Raw genomic sequence first — 19,638 nt, 5'->3', positions numbered from 1 at the left:
TATTATTGATGGGTTTGACTTCATGCAAAACAAAGAGGGGGGAGGGTAGCTATGATAATTTCATCCTGCTTGTAATTAACAAGGTGACTAAGTGCAAGGATGTTTATGCGAGCATCAACATGGACCAGAAGCTACTGTTCTGTTAATGATCACCATTTAGGTGGAGGATTTCATACTCGAGCTGTTTAAGCTGGTGTCAGTGCCTCTGTAGGAGTTATTCTATGTCAATACTTATATAGTCCCCTGAACTGTAGTAGGCAAGCACCTCCCAAGTATTTAAAAATAGACGTTAAATAACAATCTCCCTTTCTTCTTTGGCAGCCTGTAGGAGAAATAGTTAGGCGTAGCTTACAAGTTTGTTTTCATGTTGGTGAGTGGCGAGCGTTGTTTGTCTATATGTGGGGGGGTGGAGGAATTTAGCTTTCCCTCAATAAGTTGAAACAAATTTTGCATTTAGTTCTAAAAATGGTAACGTCTGTGGCAATTTTACAAGGATACTTCACCATGTTTGCAGGAAGCAGCTCAATCGGTTGCCATGCATCCTCTTGGAAAGGACGGTTTCTCTAGGTTTTACCCAGAGGGCTAAGGTGTGGCCAGGACACCTTCTGGACTTTGTTACTGTTGTTATTCAACTGGTGGGGCTCTAACAACCTGAGGCACTTTCCACTTTCTCCATTCCCCGCCAGGGCAAAGCACACTAATTTGGATATGCTCCTATATCCTGAGAATGAAAAAAATAAAGGTGGGTGGGCAGAAACACAGATAAATTGTTTGCTAAGATTTACGCTTAAAATCTGCAACAATATGATGCATCTATAGTTAAACACCTGGCACCCTCCCCATTTTGGGGTATCCAGTGGTGCCTTTACTTATCCTGTCCTTGGGTCTGGCAACTGCCCTATGCCAGATGCAAGGCAAGCTCCTCACTCTGCCTTTTACTTCTGTGATTATTAGTCTAGTTTTTGATGATCTTTTCACTGGTACCTTAATGACAAAAAATACTTAGGACTTACAGGGCTTTTCATCTGTAGGATGCTTTACTAGTGTTAGTTAACTAATTAATTCATCTTCACAATTCCCCCATAAGGTAGATAAGTAAGTAGAATTATCCTCATTTAACAAAAATGGCATGAGGCACAGGCTAAAAAGGAAAGCCTCAAGGCCACAGAAAGTCAATGTCAGAATAACTGGTTTCCAGTCCTATCCTAAGACTGCTAGACCACACCTCTCAACACAAACATCCTACGTAAGCAGCAAGAGACCTGAAACATAGAATATCAGCATTGGAAGGGACCTCAGGAGGTCATCCAGTCCAACCCCCTGCTCAAAGCAGGACCAATCCCCACAAGGCTATTCATTCACTGGCTCTGTTTTTGTAAGCAGCCTTGACAACAGCTTTTTTTGTTTTTATTATAGTTTAATAGAAAAAGCAAATAGTTCGTGGGAAGGAACAGACTCATGTTTATCTTTCTTTTATGTTCCACCATCAACTGTACCTGATTCCAATCCAGACATCAAACAGGTGCTAGAATCATAAACTTTATTCACTAACAGTAAATGCTGACTCATAGTTACAGTGAACACGTTATCTGTCTTCAGATCTTTTGGTAGAGATGCAAGAATGCAAATGTCATATTAAAGAAAGTCTATCAGCCCTGTGGGTCTCTTAAGGAACAAAATTTGACAGTAAAATGGGTATTGATTTAATTTCTGTAGCAATTTTTTAAAATTATGCTGCTGCTACCCTGTATAAAAAACAAGTAAGCTTCCCTCCACCACACTGTGGTGGGGTGATGACTCTTTGGCATGGCACCTCCTGCTGGTTGTCCAGGGAATTAGCTCCTTTCTCTGCTCTAGAGCACCCTCTGCCAGCTGATGTCTTGCCTGCCACGGGCCCCATGTCCTTCCCAGACCCCAGTGCCCTTTCCCTCAGGATTCTGCCCTCTGCAGTACACCCACAGTCTCTGGGTCTCTCCTCCGCAGGGAATCCTCTATCCCCACCTTGCCTCAGTGGCTACTGCCAGTCACCATCTAGCCCCGGCTCCCTGCAGCAGACTGCAGTTTGTAAACCACTCATCATTGGCAAGGTGGGGTTGGACCAGCTGCCTCTGCTTAGTCCTGGGCTGCCCTTCTGCAGCCCTAGTATCCTGGTGGGCCCTTAACTCGGCCTACAGCCTGGGGTTTTGCTAGGCCAGAGATCCCCAGCTCCCTCTGTCCTTCCCCAGTACTGCTCCACCCTAGGTGCCCTCCTCAGCTTCCCAGGCAGCCAGGTCATTCTCTCCCCTAAGAGGCGAGAGAGATAGAGTGTCCTGTACAGCCTCTGGCCCTCAGCCCTCTTATAGGGCCAGCTGTGGCCTGATTAGGGCATGGTCTCACCTGTGGCTGCTTTCCCCCAATTGGCCTAGCTTTTCCTGCCCCATCTCTCTCCCAGGGCCGTTTTAAGCCCTTCAGGGCATGAGCGGGGTGACCACCCCACTACACACCCACAAGGACCAATACCCAAAATAGAGCTTTATGGAGCAAATCCAACAATCCTCACTGGGCAAAACTCCCATTAGAGGCAATGAAGTTTAGTCTGAGTAAAAACTGGGCACAGCCCCCAGCATAAATTAGAGCAGCCGAACGGGTTACCCCACAAAGCAGCACAGCCATACCCACTATGTCTCTCTGCCACTAATCTACCCTCTTCTGTCAGGGGCTGTGCAGGAGGCAGTGTGTGGCTATATAAGCCTTATGCTGCTTTCTTGCACTGGAGGAATTCCCCAGAGAGCCCTTCTTCCTCTCAATGTCCCTTTTACACTGCTACAGTGCCATATAGTGGTCACAGCAGTCGGGGGGTGGGGATGGGGTACTGTTGCCACCTTTCTAATGGCTGGTAACTGGGCCCGAGGCCCTGTTCCCTTGTTCTTCCTCTTCCCCCCAGGGCCCTGCTCCTGCTTCTCAAGGGGACCCACCTCTGCTCTGACTTTTCCCTCAAGGCCTTACCCCTTCCCTACCTATTCCCCCCAAAGCCACCATGCCCCTGTTCCACCTCTTTTCTCGAGGTTCCACCCCTTCCCCATCTCTTCCCCAGGCCCCACCCCTTCTCTTCCTCTCCTTCCACTCCCTACCCCCAGACCAAAAAAATAGACACCAGAGCTCGTCAAATGGCACCCAGACACACAAGCTGAAACCCAGACTGTTCAGGTGAACAACAGGTGCCAACCCTGGAGTGGGCAGAGAGAATGTATCCCTTTGTCTATAGTTTCAATACTCATGGAGTAAACACTTCTAACCCAGAGTCAAACCTCTGTTCCATTTGTAGCCATCAAAACTGTTACTAATAAAGCTTTCAAAGGCATTCTCCCATCTCCCAGAATAATCCTCGGGAGATGATGTCACAGAGTGCAAGAGAGACTTTGAAGTACCTGTGGGAGAACTTTTAGACGTTCTCTCCCTTACCACAGTCTGTACTCTGCTGCTGTCTCTGTTTAAAACTAACACATGAAAAAACTTCAGATAAAAATCTGACATAATTAAAAATGTAGATCCTGCCTTCCACAAAACCACAAGATAATATGCGAGATGAAAGAGTGCTCATAAAGCACCGTAGCCATGCTCCAAAGCTACAATAGACACAACAGACTCTATTTAGTTTGGTCAATTAAAAAACAATGTTTCCTTAATATCACTTTTCTTTAAGAGAAATCCAATAAAATGTTCAGTGGAATAATTACTGTGGAAGTAGAACTAATTAATCCTGAGCCCCTTTCATTGATATACAATAGACATGGGGTCCAATTCTACAAGTGCTCTGTGCAGAGAGTGCCACAGGTTTCAATAGGAGTTCTATGGGTTGTGTGCTTAGGCTATGGATAATTCCAAAGTAGTTGAACTTTGGGATACCTTTGGGGCTGAAAGATGCTGTATAAAGGTCTGACATAGTTATTGAAAAAGCGTTCCAAAATAAAGGATGAGCAGGTGGTGACAAGTGATGTGCTCATGTCCGAATTGAAACTGAATTTCAAACACGTCTAGATTTTGAGATGTTGAGGTGAACAAATTTGTCTGTATTTTTATAATATTGGCCAAAGCAATCTGTAAAATCCAGGTTTGGAATTCAAACATTCACAAGTCCTGGGGTTGTGGTTTTGGCTTATCTCCTGTTTTCAAATCAAGTTGAACTGTTCCTGTCATATAGGCATATGAGCCAATATCCACTTATAACTTATCATTATAACATACAGAAAGTACCTGGTGCCTTTCATACTCTAGATATCCCAGAGTGTTGTATCATACTGAGCTAGATCAGTGATTCCCAAACTTTTTTTCTGCCAAGGACCCTTTGGAATCTGACTAAATGTCCCAGATCGCTTTCATTTTTTAATACGTAAATTTCATGACATCTGTGGCAGAAAAAGTTCTTCTAAATCCTCACAGGGAGGGTATATTCTTGAATGAGCAAGTACCACCAGTGTGGGAATGCCCCTGCCAGCATGAGCTCTCACACATGGTCTGTGCAATGTCACAGTGCACAAAGGATGAGATTTTGATAACAAAATGGAATCCTCCAAGCAGCAAAAATGCTGAAATGCTGTTCTGGTTCGTGCTCAAGGGATGGACCCCAGCATAACCCATGGAGGACCCCCAGGGGTCTGGGAATCTGACTTTGGGAACCACTGAGCTAGTGGGTATGGCTGTGCAAGAAAGTATCACAGCAGATGTGTTCTCAGCAATAGCTTACATTCTGTGCTGTACATGTCTCTGAGGAAGCGTATGTTGGCTAGGACATTAGGGTTACCTTCTGACTCCGAGAAGTGCTACTGGAGAACAACCCATAGAAGAAGAATTTGTACTTTTCTAGGTTGCAGCTTTCATAGATGGATGTGAAATCATTTTGCAAAATTGCTTAATTAAAGCTAAAAACACTTGTCTGGTGGATGGTCTCCACTCTGCAGCTGGGGAAACTGAGGCACAGAAATTTTGAATCATTTGCCCAAGACAACACTGTAAATCAGCAACAGGCTAAGGAATAAGACCCAGAAGAGTTGTGTCATAATGACAGGAATGGTCAGCTCTTTGCATTATTTTCTCACTATTTCCTTGTTCAATGAGGACTACACTACAGAAACTTAATTCAATTTGAAATTTTTAGTGTTAAAATGAAGTATCTAATATACCAGTCAGTATCTGCCTTTACTTATATCATGTAGTCTGTGATTTTGTTTCCACACTTTATTTTTCTAAATAAAAATCAAGGATTGATGGGCTTAGAATGTTTTGTTAACACATATGAGAGCTCCAGGGTACGTAGTGACCATTAGAACTGAACAGATAATGTATTTTTTAAATCTATTCATTCAAGTTGTTAAATGAATTTTCGTTGTCCATTTTGACACCCTTTTTGTGTTTGCTTTCTGTAGATATCTCAGATGCTGAGCAAATTTCACAGTTGTATACATCAAGTATTTGCAGAAAATGAATTTCAGAATTGAATGTGCAAGTATTCATGTTAGAAGTGCTTGCAGACATTTCATCCAGTCAGGGTATGTCTATACTATGGGATTATTCTGATTTTACAGAAACTGGTTTTGTAAAACAGATTGTATAAAGTCGAGTGCACGGGGCCACACTAAGCACATTAATTCGGCGGTGTGCGTCCATGTACCGAGGCTAGCATCGATTTCCAGAGCGTTGCACTGTGGGTAGCTATTCCATAGCTATCCCATAGTTCCCGCAGTCTCCTCCGCCCCTTGGAGTTCTGGGTTGAGATCCCAGTGCCTGATGGGGCAAAAAACATTGTCACGGGTGGTTCTGGGTACAGCCTCACCCCTCCCTCCGTGAAAGCAGCAGCAGACAACCGTTTCGCACCTTTTTTCCTGGGTGAACTGTGCAAACACAGCAAGCATGGACCCTGCTCAGATCAAGACCGCAATCGTGGACATTGTAAACACCTCGCGCATTCTCGTGCAGTCTATGCTGAACCAGGACCTGCAAAGCCAGGCGAGGAGGAGGCTGCTATGGCAGAGCGGCGACAAGAGTGATGAGGACGTGGACACAGAATTCTCTCAAACCGCGGGCCTCTGCACTTTGGAGGTCCTGCTGGTAATGGGGCAGGTTCTAGCTACTGAATGCTGATTTGGGGCCCGGGAAACAAGCAGACTGGTGGGACCGCATAGCGTTGCAGGTGTGGGATGATTCCCAGTGGCTGCGAAACTTTCGCATGTGTAAGGGCACTTTCAGGGAACTTTGTGACTTGCTTTCCCCTGCCCTGAAACGCCATAATACCAAGATGAGAGCAGCCCTCACAGTTGAGAAGCGAGTGGCAATAGCCCTCTGGAAGCTTGCAATGCCAGACAGCTACCGGTCAGTTGGGAATCAATTTGGAGTGGGAAAATCTACTGTGGGGGCTGCTGTGATGCAAGTAGCCAAAGCAATCATTAATCTGCTGCTACAAAAGGTTGTGATTCTGGAAAACGTGCAGGTCATAGTGGATGGCTTTGCTGCAATGGGATTCCCTAACTGCAGGGGGGCGATAGGTAGAACCCATATCCCTATCTTGGCACCGAAGCAGCAGGGCACCCACTACGTAAACCGCAAGGGGTACTTTTCCATGGTGCTGCAAGCACTGGTGGATCACAAGGGACGTTTCACCAACATCCACGTGGGATGGCCAGGAAGGGTTCATGACGCTCGCATCATCAGGAACACTACTCTGTTTAAACGGCTGCAGCAAGGGAATTACTTCCCAGACCAGAAAATAACAACAGTTGGGGATGTTGAAATGCCTGTAGTTATCCTAGGGAACCCAGCCTACCCCTTGATGACATGGATCATGAAGCCATACACAGCAGCCTGGACAGTAGTCAGGAGCTGTTCAACTACAGGCTGAGCAAGTGCAGAACGGTAGTAGAATGTGCATTTGGCTGTTTAAAGGCGCGCTGGCGCACATTACTGACTCGCTCAGACCTCAGCCAAACCAATGTCCCCATTGTTATTGCTGATTGCTATGTGCTCCACAATCTCTGTGAGAGTAAGGGGGAAACCGTTATGGCAGGGTGGGAGGCTGAGGCAAATCACCTGGCCACTGATTACGCGCAGCCAGACACCAGGGCAATTAGAAGAGCACGCCACGAAGCGGTGCACATCAGAGAAGCTTTGAAAACAAGTTTCATCATGGGCCAGGGTACGGTGTGACTGTTGTGTTTGTTTCCCTTGATGAACCCGCCACCGTTGATTGACTCATTCCCTGTAAGCAACCACCCTATCCCTTCGATTATAGCTTGCTTAAGGAAATAAAGTCACTATCGTTTAAAAATCATGTATTCTTTATTAAAATGTCATTATAAGAAGAGGGAGAGAACTGACAAAGTATCCCAGGTGTGGTTTGGGAGGAGGATAGGAAGGAAAGAAAAGGCCACTAACTATTTCAAAGTAATGACAGCCTTTTGGTTGGGCTGTCCATGGGGGTGGAGTGGGCGGGTGCACGAAGTCTTCCCCCACGCGTTCTTACGCGTCTGGGTGAGGAAGATATGGAACATGGTGAGGGGTGAGGGTGGTTACACAGGGGCTGCAGCGGCACTCTGTGACCCTGCTGCTGTTCCTGAAGCTCCACCAGACGTCAGAGGATGTCAGTTTGATCACGCAGCAACCCCAGCGTTGCATCCCGCCACTGCTGATCTTCCTGCCTACACCTCTGATCTTCCTTCCGCCACCTCTCACCTCGAGCATCTCTCCTCTCCTCACGTTGGTCCCTCCTGTTCTCACGTTCACTGGCATCTTTCCTGTAATTTGATACCACGTCCTTCCACTCATTCAGATGAGCTCTTTCACTGCGGATCACTTCCATGATTTCTGAGAACATTTCATCTTGCATCTTTTTTTCCCTTCGCCTTATCTGAGCTAGCCTTCGGGATGAGGTAGGGAGATTTGAAAAATTTGCAGCTGCATGAGGGAGGTAAAAAAGAGAGAGAAGTATTTAAAAAGATACATTTTACAGAACAATGCTTATACTCTTTCACAGTGAACAACACTATTCACCTTAAATAGCACATGTGATTTCACTACAAGGTCGCATTTTGCATCTTAATATTGAGTGCCTGTGGCTCTGGTGTTGGAGATCTCACAGACGCAGGTCCAGGCAGCAGAATTCAGCTTGCATGAGGCCATGGTAAGCCATTGTCTTTCAGCTTCTGCAGCCTTCATATACACAGTGCCCTCCTTTCCCAAATACCAAGCAAATCCCGTTCAGTGCTGCTTCTTTCCTGTTAACATGCAGCAGCAGAAACCACCCCCCCATCCAATTCTCTGGGATGATCGCTTTATCCCTCCCCCTATGGCGTGGCTGGTATTATGAAAGATCACTGCTAATCACCCCCCTGCCCCCCCAACCGCTTGGCTGGTAGCAGGGAAGATCCCTGCTAGCCAAACACGAAAAAGTTCAGCGCCATTCCCCCTCTTCCCCTTCCCTGCTTGGCTACCTGCAAGGAAGGATTTCTTTTAAGCCACAGGCAAACAGCCCAGTAGGAATGGCCATCTCTGTCTCCTTAATTAAATTCCTGAATTTCAACCAGGTTACTGTGAATGATATCACTCTCCTGAGGATAACACAGCGAGATAAAGAACGGATGTTGCTTGATTGCCAGCAATCATAGGGACCATACTCAACTAGGCTTTGTCATGCAATGATACCAGATTACTTGCTACATCCATGGCGTGGTCAAGTGTCCTACCATGGAGGACGGAATAAGGCTGCCTTGCCCAGAAACCTTCTGCAAAGGCTTTTGGAGTACCTCCAGGAGAGCTTCATGGAGATGTCCCTGAAGGATTTCTGCTCCATCTCCAGACACGTTAACAAACTTTTCAAATAACTGTACTGGCCGCTAATGCATCCCAAGTCCTCAGGGCAAATCAATCATTAAAAAACGCTTGCTTTTAAACCATGTTTTATATTTACAAAGTTACACTCACCAGAGTTCGCTTCCATGGCTTCATTGTCTGAGCTACTGGCTTGGGAGGGCTGGAAGGGTAATTCCATCTGGGTGGGTAATTCCATCTGAGAAAAAGCTCCTGGCTGCTGGGGAGAACGGAGTGCTGTGTGTTCTCTGCAAGCTCGTCCTCCTCTTCCTCCTCCTCATCTTCCCCGTCCGCAGAATCCTCACCTAGTAAGGAGGGCTTTAAACTAGGTTCGATGGGGACAGGTGAGCAAAGCCCACAGGTAAGTGGGGAACAAGACCTGGGAGATGGGTTGGAAACAGGAGGGAGCACGGGCTATAATGGCAGAGAGGAAGGAGGGTCAGGGCGAAGCTGGGAGGCAAGATCAAACCAGTATCTTAGATGCCTTTATACAAATGCAAGAAGTATGGGTAATAAGCAGGAAGAACTGGAAGTGCTAATAAATAAATACAACTATGACATTATTGGCATTACTGAAACTTGGTGGGATAATACACACGACTGGAATGTTGGTGTGGATGGGTACAGTTTGCTCAGGAAGGATAGACAGGGGAAAAAGGGAGGAGGTGTTGCCTTATATATTAAAAATGTACACACTTGGACTGAGGTGGAGATGGACATAGGAGACGGAAGGGTGGAGAGTCTCTGGGTTAGGCTAAAAGGGATAAAAAACACAGGTGATGTCGTGCTGGGAGTCTACTACAGGCCACCTAATCAGGCGGAAGAGGTGGATGAGGCTTTTTTCAAACAACTAACAAAATCATCCAAAGCCCAAGATTTGGTGGTGATGGGGGACTTCAACTATCCAGATATATGTTGGGAAAATAACACCGCGGGGCACAGACTATCCAATAAGTTCCTGGACTGCATTGCAGACAACTTTTTATTTCAGAAAGTTGAAAAAGCTACTAGGGGGGAAGCTGTTCTATACTTGATTTTAACCAATAGGGAGGAACTTGTTGAGAATTTGAAAGTAGAAGGAAGCTTGGGTGAAAGTGATCATGAAATCATAGAATTTGCAATTCTAAGGAAAGGTAGAAGAGAGTACAGCAGAATAGAGACAATGGATTTCAGGAAGGCGGATTTTGGTAAGCTCAGAGAGCTGATAGGCAAGGTCCCATGGGAATTAAGACTGAGGGGAAAAACAACTGAGGAAAGTTGGCAGTTTTTCAAAGGGACGCTATTAAGGGCCCAAAAGCAAGTTATTCCGATGGTTAGGAAAGATAGAAAATGTGGCAAAAGACCACCTTGGCTTACCCTTGAGATCTTGCATGACCTACAAAATAAAAAGGCGTCATATAAAAAATGGAAACTAGGTCAGATCACAAAGGATGAATATAGGCAAATAACACAGGAATGCAGAGGCAAGATTAGAAAAGCAAAGGCACAAAATGAACTCAAACTAGCTATGGGAATAAAGGGAAACAAGAAGACTTTTTATCAATACATTAGAAGCAAGAGGAAGACTAAGGACAGGGTAGGCCCACTGCTCAATGAGGAGGGGGTAACAGTAACGGGAGACTTGGAAATGGCAGAGATGCTTAATGACTTCTTTGTTTCGGTCTTCACTGAGAAGTCTGAAGGAATGTCTAGTATAGTGAATGCTTACGGGAAGAGGGTAGGTTTAGAAGAGAAAATAAGGAAAGAGCAAGTAAAAAATCACTTAGAAAAGTTAGATGCCTGCAAGTCACCAGGGCCTGATGGAATGCATCCTAGAATACTCAAGGAGTTAATGGAAGAGGTATCTGAGCCTCTAGCTATTATCTTTGGGAAATCATGGGAGACGGGGGAGATTCCAGAAGACTGGAAGGGGGCAAATATAGTGCCCATCTATAAAAAGGGAAATAAAAACAACCCAGGAAACTACAGGCCAGTTAGTTTAACTTCTGTGCCAGGGAAGATAATGGAGCAGGTAATCAAAGAAATCATCTGCAAACACTTGGAAGGTGGTAAGGTGATAGGGAATAGCCAGCATGGATTTGTAAAGAACAAATCGTGTCAAACTAATCTGATAACGTTCTTTGATAGGATAACGAGCCTTGTGGATAAGGGAGAAGCGGTGGATGTGATATACCTAGACTTTAGTAAGGCATTTGATACAGTTTCACATGATATTCTTATAGATAAGCTAGGAAAGTACAATTTAGATGGGGCTACTATAAGGTGGGTGCATAACTGGCTGGATAACCGTACTCAGAGAGTAGTTGTTAATGGCTCCCAATCCTGCTGGAAAGGTATAACAAGTGGGGTTCCGCAGGGGTCTGTTTTGGGACCGGTTCTGTTCAATATCTTCATCAACGATTTAGATGTTGGCATAGAAAGTACGCTTATTAAGTTTGCGGATGATACCAAACTGGGAGGGATTGCAACTGCTCTGGAGGACAAGGTCAAAATTCAAAATGATCTGGACAAATTGGAGAAATGGTCTGAGGTAAACAGAATGAAGTTCAATAAAGATAAATGCAAAGTGCTCCACTTAGGAAGGAACAATCAGTTTCACACATACAGAATGGGAAGAGACTGTCTAGGAAGGAGTATGGCAGAAAGAGATCTAGGGGTCATAGTGGACCACAAGCTTAATATGAGTCAACAGTGTGATACTGTTGCAAAAAAAGCAAACGTGATTCTGGGATGCATTAACAGGTGTGTTGTAAACAAGACACGAGAAGTCATTCTTCCGCTTTACTCTGCGCTGGTTAGGCCTCAACTGGAGTATTGTGTCCAGTTCTGGGCACCGCATTTCAAGAAAGATGTGGAGAATTTGGAGAGGGTCCAGAGAAGAGCAACAAGAATGATTAAAGGTCTTGAGAACATGACCTATGAAGGAAGGCTGAAGGAATTGGGTTTGTTTAGTTTGGAAAAGAGAAGACTGAGAGGGGACATGATAGCAGTTTTCAGGTATCTAAAAGGGTGTCATCAGGAGGAGGGAGAAAACTTGTTCACCTTAGCCTCCAATGACAGAACAAGAAGCAATGGGCTTAAACTGCAGCAAGGGAGATTTAGGTTGGACATTAGGAAAAAGTTCCTAACTGTCAGGGTAGTTAAACACTGGAATAGATTGCCTAGGGAAGTTGTGGAATCTCCATCGCTGGAGATATTTAAGAGTAGGTTAGATAAATGTCTATCAGGGATGGTCTAGACAGTATTTGGTCCTGCCATGAGGGCAGGGGACTGGACTCGATGACCCATCGAGGTCCCTTCCAGTCCTAGAGTCTATGAGTCTATGAGTCTATGGCTGAGATTACCACCCCAACCTCGGAATATACGGACAGGGGTGGGGTAGTGGTGGTGGACCCCCCTAGAATTGCATGCAGCTCAGCGTAAAAGCGGCATGTTTTCGGCCCTACCCTGGACCTTCCGTTTGTTTCTTTGGTTTTCTGGTAGACTTGTCTGAGCTCCTTATCTTTCACTCTGCACTGCACTGAGTCCCTGGTGTGGCCTTTCCCATCATAGCCTTGGAAATTTTTTCAAATGTTTTTTCATTTCGTCTTTTGGAACGGAGTTCTGTTAGCACAAAATCCTTTCCCCATATAGCGATCAGATCCAGTACCTCCCGTGCGGTCCATACTGGAGCTCTTTTTTGAATCTTAGGAGACTGCATTGTTACCTGTGCTGATGAGCTCTGCATGGTCACCTGTGCTGGTGAGCTCTCCACGCTGGCCAAACAGGAAATGAAATTCAAAAGTTCGCGGGGCTTTTCCTGTCTACCTGGCCAGTGCATCCGAGTTCAGATTGCTGTCCAGAGCGGTCACAGTGGTGCACTGTGGGATACCACCCGGAGGCCAATACCGTTGATTTGTGGCCACACTAACCCTAATCAGATATGGTAATACCAATTTCAGCACTACTCCTCTTGTCAAGGAGGAATACAGAAACTAGTTTAAAGAGCCCTTTATATCAGTATAAAGGGCCTCGTTGTGTGGATGGGTGCAGCATTAAATCAGTTTAACTCTGCTAAAATTGGTATAAACGTGTAGTGTAGACCAGGCCTCAGTGAACAGAAATAACACCTTGATAATCACAGCTCAGTCATTGTGCTAGAGAAACACCATCTCAGTAAAACAAGATATTCTTTTTCTGTGTATCATTCCTTCCTCCACCCCACATATAGACATGTTCTCCCTGCTTTGCAAAAGCTAATTTCCTCTGAGATTTAACTGCTTCTCTCCAGATTAAACAGGTATTCGGATTATTATTATTTTGCTGTCACTGATAGGGTATATTGTAAGCCCTGGCCCAAATTCATCTCTGGTGCAGTTCCACTTACTTCACAGTTGAGCAATTCAAAAACAAAAAACACCTTTTGTCAGCAACAGTCATGGTCTATGCAAATGATCACAATATGACATACTAAATATCCAAAACCAATTCTGTGGTTTAGTCTTGAGACTATCTAGGCACTGCAGACCTTCAATACATTCTAGCCTGAATGTAGAGGACTGAAAGTCTTTGCTTTGAAAACCAATGAGAAAAGAGGTTTTGTAAGCCTTATATAAGGAAGCAAGTACCTGTTCTTGCAACTTTTACTTACATGATTTGTCAGTGGAACTATTCAAGTAAGCAGGTTCACACAGCTTTTCATTTGGCAACTGTCATTCTGTTTTAAGGCGGCAGAATAAAAACCAGTCTCACAAATGGAAATAATTTGATGCTTCCTACTCTTTACATAGGTCTGAGAAGTCTACAACCCAAAGAGCCAGTTTCTCAGCTTGTGTAAATTAGCATAATGCCACTCCGGCTAGTCTATATCAACTAAAGATCTGCAATGAAAACCACCCTATATCCAGGAATTCAAAATACATTTTGATTCTTGAGAAATCCAGAACTATTGCTTTCTTTTATTGATAGCAACAAGAATCCAGGAGATGCCACGACCATTAGCAAAGGAGTGCAAGTCACTATAGTTCACGGTGTGGTAGCATCCACCCTAACCTATCTAATAGATTCTCTTTAACTGTAAAATAAATGACCCCAACAAAGAACACATTAAACAACAGCACTGCTGTTTGTTTATTTGGGAGAGCTTTTATTGTTTACTTTTACTGAATATGCAGATGGAAAACTTATTTTTACTTGGGTAAACTCATTACTTTCTCAGTGAAAGATCTCTTCTAACTACCAATACTAATATTTGTTCACTGAGGCCAGATTCTGCAACCCATGTCCTTACTGAGTAGTACCTTAGTCCACAAGTAGAATCAATGTGGCTATTCAGAGCTACTTACTAAGGCTGAGTATCTATTAGAATCCCGCATTGAATGAGCTACCTAGTCTTGAAGAAATACAACATGAGGGGAAATGCAACTTGCAAAACTATATTATATAGCTTGCTATAGTGGACTTGAACACAATGTACTGGAAAATTTCATCGCAATGTTTGAAATATGATATTTCATACTGGGGGAGTGTAGGCAGCGTTGTATTACCGATGTAGAGGGAGGACAAAGAATCTGTGCTACTGAATTCTAGCTGCTGCCTGGATCTCTGCCATTGATGTGCTGGGAGACTTTGGGGAAGTCACAGAGAATCACTTTCAAAAGTGCTATCTAATTTTGACTGCCTCAATTTTTGGGCAACAAACTTTGAGTCACCCATTTTCCAAGTTAGTTACCCAAAAACTTAAATATCCATGATGGGAGCCACTTTTGGCCAATATTTTCCCCAGTTTTCATATCTGAAAAACAAATGCAATATTATTATGTATTTAGCTCAGAATGGTAATGCTAAGATTAACTAGTGTATGGGCTTGATCCTGCAAACCCCTACTTATATGAATAGTCTTACTCATGCAAGGGGACCATTTTTGGACTACTCACATGAGTAAGTGTTTGCACAATAGGATCCTGTATTTATAAAGTGTTGTTAGATCATTGGATGAAGGGTCCTATATACATGCAAAGTATGATCATTATTTTTGAAAAAAACTAAGCTAAAGAGATAGATAAACCATATCTTGGAATTAACTTATGTGGCAGAAACACAGATTTGCGTTCTATTTAAAATCACATCTTGATTGCTTCAACTAAGCAAAGAGCAATCACTCACAAAATTAATAGTTAAGAAGTTATGCACAGATATCACAATTCAGTTCCAGCAAAATACTAGTTCCAATACTAGATTTATTTTTCCCTTATCAGCTACACATATGGAAAAGATAGCAAAGTGTACATTAACCTGAGGTCACTTTACTAATCACTAAGCAATTGTCTTTAGTGAGGTCTTGTATACTTACGTGCAATGCTTAGACTGCAAACCTTCCCTCTGCGCAGCCTGAATTTATTTCTAGAATTCAAGCTGTCATAAAGGAATAATTATCGCCCACAGATTTACAGTGAAAGACTAAGAAAAGTCTCCCAATCGATGCAGATGGGAGGAATATGGTTCCCAGTGACAAGAATGTAGCACTCAACACACTGGATTCATCATTAACTTAATTGGTTTGAAAGCCTATCATGAAAACCACACTAAGGACTGTCTCCAACAAGCAAATCTCATTTTTATATTGCCACTTTAAGTATACCTGATTCTATTACAATTTGTTCACCCATTAGTGAGAAGCACCACCATCCCCATCCCTTCTCAGGAATCTCTGCTGGCTCTCTCCTCGTCAGGATCCTGCCCAAAATTATCCTTGCTCTACACAGGCCATGCGCCAAATTCACTGATGTAAAGTAGATTTCCTTACACTCTGGCTTCTTTACACTCAGATGCCCTTTGACCTACTTACATTGACTCGAATGATGTGTAAAGGAATGTAACTTGGTGCAACTTGCATGCTGAGGTAACAGAAGATTAAAGAACATGTAAGTTAAAGTAGTGTTGGTGGCTGGGGCTACTCCAAGGACTTCTCTAGACAGATTTTGTTCCAGTATAACTATTTTGGTTAGATGGTCTGATGTTTTACTGAAATGGTTATACCAGTACAACCCCCAGAGTGGAGGCAGTTGCCTTACAAAGGTGCCTTAAACCAGTACAGCTTGTTCCCTTTTCTATGCAGGAATAGCTACATTGGTAATAAAGCACCTTTATACCAATATAACTGTGTCCAGATTAAGCATTTGGCATTGCTTTAACTATGCTGGTAACGTTAAAAAGAGAGACACAACATTTGGGTTTAAACAAGCCCTATCTTCTTCCTTCATGAAACAATGGTAGAGACTCAGGCCTGGTGTACACAGTTACACAAAAACAACGTGGAGTCCAGTGGCACCCTAAAGACTAACAGATTTATTTGGGCATAAGCTTTCGTGGGTAAAAACCCCCACTTCTTCAGATGCATGGAGTGAAATTACAGGTCAGGCATTAGTATACATGAAGAGAGGGGAGTTACCTTACAAGTGGAGAACCGGTGTTGACAGGGCCAATTCAATCAGGGTGGATGTGGTCCACTCCCAATAATTGATGAGGAGGTGTCAATACCAAGAGAGGGGAAGTTGCTTTTCTAGCGAGCCAGCCACTCCCAGTCCCTATTCAAGCCCAAATAAATTGTGTTAAATTTGCAAATAAATTTTAAAAGTTCTGAAGTTTCTCTTTGAAGTCTGTTTTTGAAGGTTTTTTTGCTGAAGTATGGCTATTTTTTAATCTGTTATAGAATGTCCAGGGAGATTGACATGTTCTCCTACTGGCTTTTGTATGTTACCATTCCTGATGTCTAATTTGTGTCCATTTAGTCTTTTACATAGAGACTGTCTGATTTGGCCAATGTACATGACAGAGGGGCATTGCTGGCACATGATGGCATATATCACATAAGTGGATGTGCAGGTGAATGAGTCCCTGATGGTGTGGCTCATGTGGTTGGGTCCTCTGATGGTGTCGCTAGAGTAGATATGGGAACAGAGTAGGCAACAAGGTTTGTTACAGGGATTGGTCCCTGGGTTAGTGTTTTCTGTGGTGTGTTGTGTATTTGCTGGTGAGTATTTGCTTCAGGCTGGGGGGCTGTCTGTAAGCGAGGACTGGCCTGCCTCCCAAGGTCTGGGAGAGTGAGGGATCATTTTCCAGGATAGGTTGTAGATCACTGATGTTGTGCTGAAGACGTTTTAGCTGGAGGCCGTACATGATGGCCAGTTGTGTTCTGTTATTTTCCTTGTTGGACCTGTCCTGTAGTAGGCGACTTCTGGGAACCTGTGTTTCTCTGTCAATCTGTTTCCTCACTTCCCCAGGTGGGTACTGTAGTTTTAAGAATGTTTGATAAAGATCTTGTGGCTGTTTGTCTCTGTCTGAGGGATCAGAGCAAATTCAGTTGTATCTTAGGGCTTGGCTGTAGACAATTGATCTTATGATGTGTCCTGGATGGAAGCTGGAGGCATTTAGATAAGTGTAGTGGTCAGTAGTTTCCTGTATAGGGTGATGTTTATATGACCATCATTTATTTGCAATGTAGTGTCCAGGAAGTAGATCTCTTGTGTGGACTGGTCCAGACTGAGGTTGATGGTGGGGGGAGGAATTGTTGAAATCCAGGTGGAATTCTTCAAGGGCCTCCTTCCTGTGGGTCCATATGGTGAAGATGTAATCAATGTAGCACAAGTAGAGGAGGGGTGGTAGGGGGCAAGAGCTGAGGAAGCGTTGTTCTAAGTCAGCCATAAAAATGTTGGCATACTGTGGGGCTATGCGGGTACCCAGAGCAGTGACGCTGACTTGAATGTATAAGTTGTCCCCAAATCTGAAATGGTTGTGGGTGAGGACAAAGTCACAAAGCTCAGCCACCAGGTGTGCTATGGCCTCACGAGGGATACCGTTACATAGTTACATTGCTTAGGGGTATGAAAAATCCACACACCCCTGACCAAGGTAGTTATGTTGCCCTACCCCCAAGCAGCTAGGTCCATGGAAGAGCAGTTCCATCAATGTAGCTAATGTCATTCAGCGAGGTGGTATTCCTAAACCATCAGAAAAACCCCTTCTGTCGATATAGGCTGCGTCTACATTATAGGGCTGTGCCAGCATAGCTATCCTGGTATAGTCTCCATTATGTAGACATACCCTAAGGCCTAGTCTGCATTAGAAAATTATAATGGTATAACTAAGGTGTTTAGGTGTATGAGTTTTTTAATGATATGATTATACCAGTGTAAGCAGAGTCAGGATAAGCTCTACCCTGACATCTGGTGGAAAGAATGTAAGAGAGTGTATTTGCATAGGCACGCCTACCCTATCCCAGACTGCTGAGCTGTGGGACTGCTTGGTGACAAATGACTCACCCTCAGTTGGGTGGTACTTGCTAGACAAGGGACATGGGTTCCAAAACACAGTGAACTGAGAGAGGCTGGGGACAGGTGTCTGTGCCTGGTGGTGCAGGTTCCTTGTAGAGCCAGAAGCACCAGTTGCACCCCCTCCTCTCTCCACTATGGAATGTCAGAGTTGATTTTTTTTATTCCCTCAAGAATCTAAATACAGGTTACTGAGCTGAATGCACTTTGGGCTAATGGTGCACTAGCACTGGGGCTCCCCCACTAACACCTGAGATCACTAAGAGTTGAAATCACAAAAGAGCTGAAATGACTGAGCTGAGAGCACTGAGTACTGTGCTAACTAGTGGGGGAGCCTGAAGATATACTGTGGAACAGAGCAGCTGGCGGAGTGGAGCAGTTGTGGGGATGGCTGGCACGGATCATGGGACAGCTGGTGGCAGCAGAGCGGAGTAGCTGTGGGATGAGTGGAGCGGCCCACAGAGCGAGCGGAGCTGAGCAGTTTTGCAGAGCGGCTCATGGAGCAGAGCAGCTGGTGGAGCGGAGCAGTTCCTGAGGATGGCTGGAGGAGCAGAGTGGAGCAGCTGGTAAAGCGGAGCAGTTCGTGGAGAAGGCAGAAGCAGAACCCACGGAGAGGCAGGGCAGTTGGCCCCGGACCACGTAAGGTGCCCCTTTCTACCCAGGCTGGGGGGAGGGACCTCTACAGATAACCCTTGAACTCTGGGGTGGCATTGACCAGAGACTTTTGGGTTGTTGGACTTTGGGGTGATTGGACTTAAAACCCTAAAGGGAAAAAGGACAGTTCCAAACATACTTGGAGGTGGGTTTTTGTTTATGGTTTGTGTTATAACCCTGTTTGTGGTGTTTCTCCAATGGGGTGCCGCATTGATTCCTTCCTTTATTAAAAGATTTTGCTACACTCAGACTCCGTGCTTGCGAGAGGGGAAGTATTGCCTCCTAGAGGCACCCAAGGGGGGTGTGGTATGTGAGTGTCCCAGGTCACTGGGTGGGGGCTCGAGCCGGTTATGCATTGTGTTACTGAAACGGAACCCCTGGATACTGAACCCGGCCCTTGTTGCTGCCAACTCAGAGGGGCAGAAGGGTTACACCAGTATAAGCCCTCGTGTGGACATAATTATACTGGTATAGCTTATGCTAGTTCCCAAAGCAGTATAAGCACTTTTATACTAGTATAACTGCATCCACACTAGAGGGGATGTACCGCTTTAGCTACACTGGGGGTATGACTACACTACGGGATTATTCCGATTTTACAAAGAATTCCTTCTTGGGTGCTGGCTGGTGAGGTTTGCCCACATGCTCAGGGTTTAGCTGATCGCCATATTTGGGGTCGGGAAGGAATTTTCCTCCAGGGCAGATTGGCAGGGGCCCTGGAGGTTTTTTGCCTTCCTCTGCAGAGTGGGGCATGGGTCGCTTGCTGGTGGATTCTCTGCAGTTTGAGGTCTTCAAACCAGTTTTGAGGATTTCAATAACTCAGTCCTGGATTAGGGGTTGT

The sequence above is a fragment of the Gopherus evgoodei genome, chromosome 1, assembly GCF_007399415.2.
Source record: "Gopherus evgoodei ecotype Sinaloan lineage chromosome 1, rGopEvg1_v1.p, whole genome shotgun sequence".
In the NCBI taxonomy this organism is placed as follows: Eukaryota; Metazoa; Chordata; order Testudines; family Testudinidae; genus Gopherus; species Gopherus evgoodei.
This window is presented reverse-complemented; position numbering follows the sequence as displayed.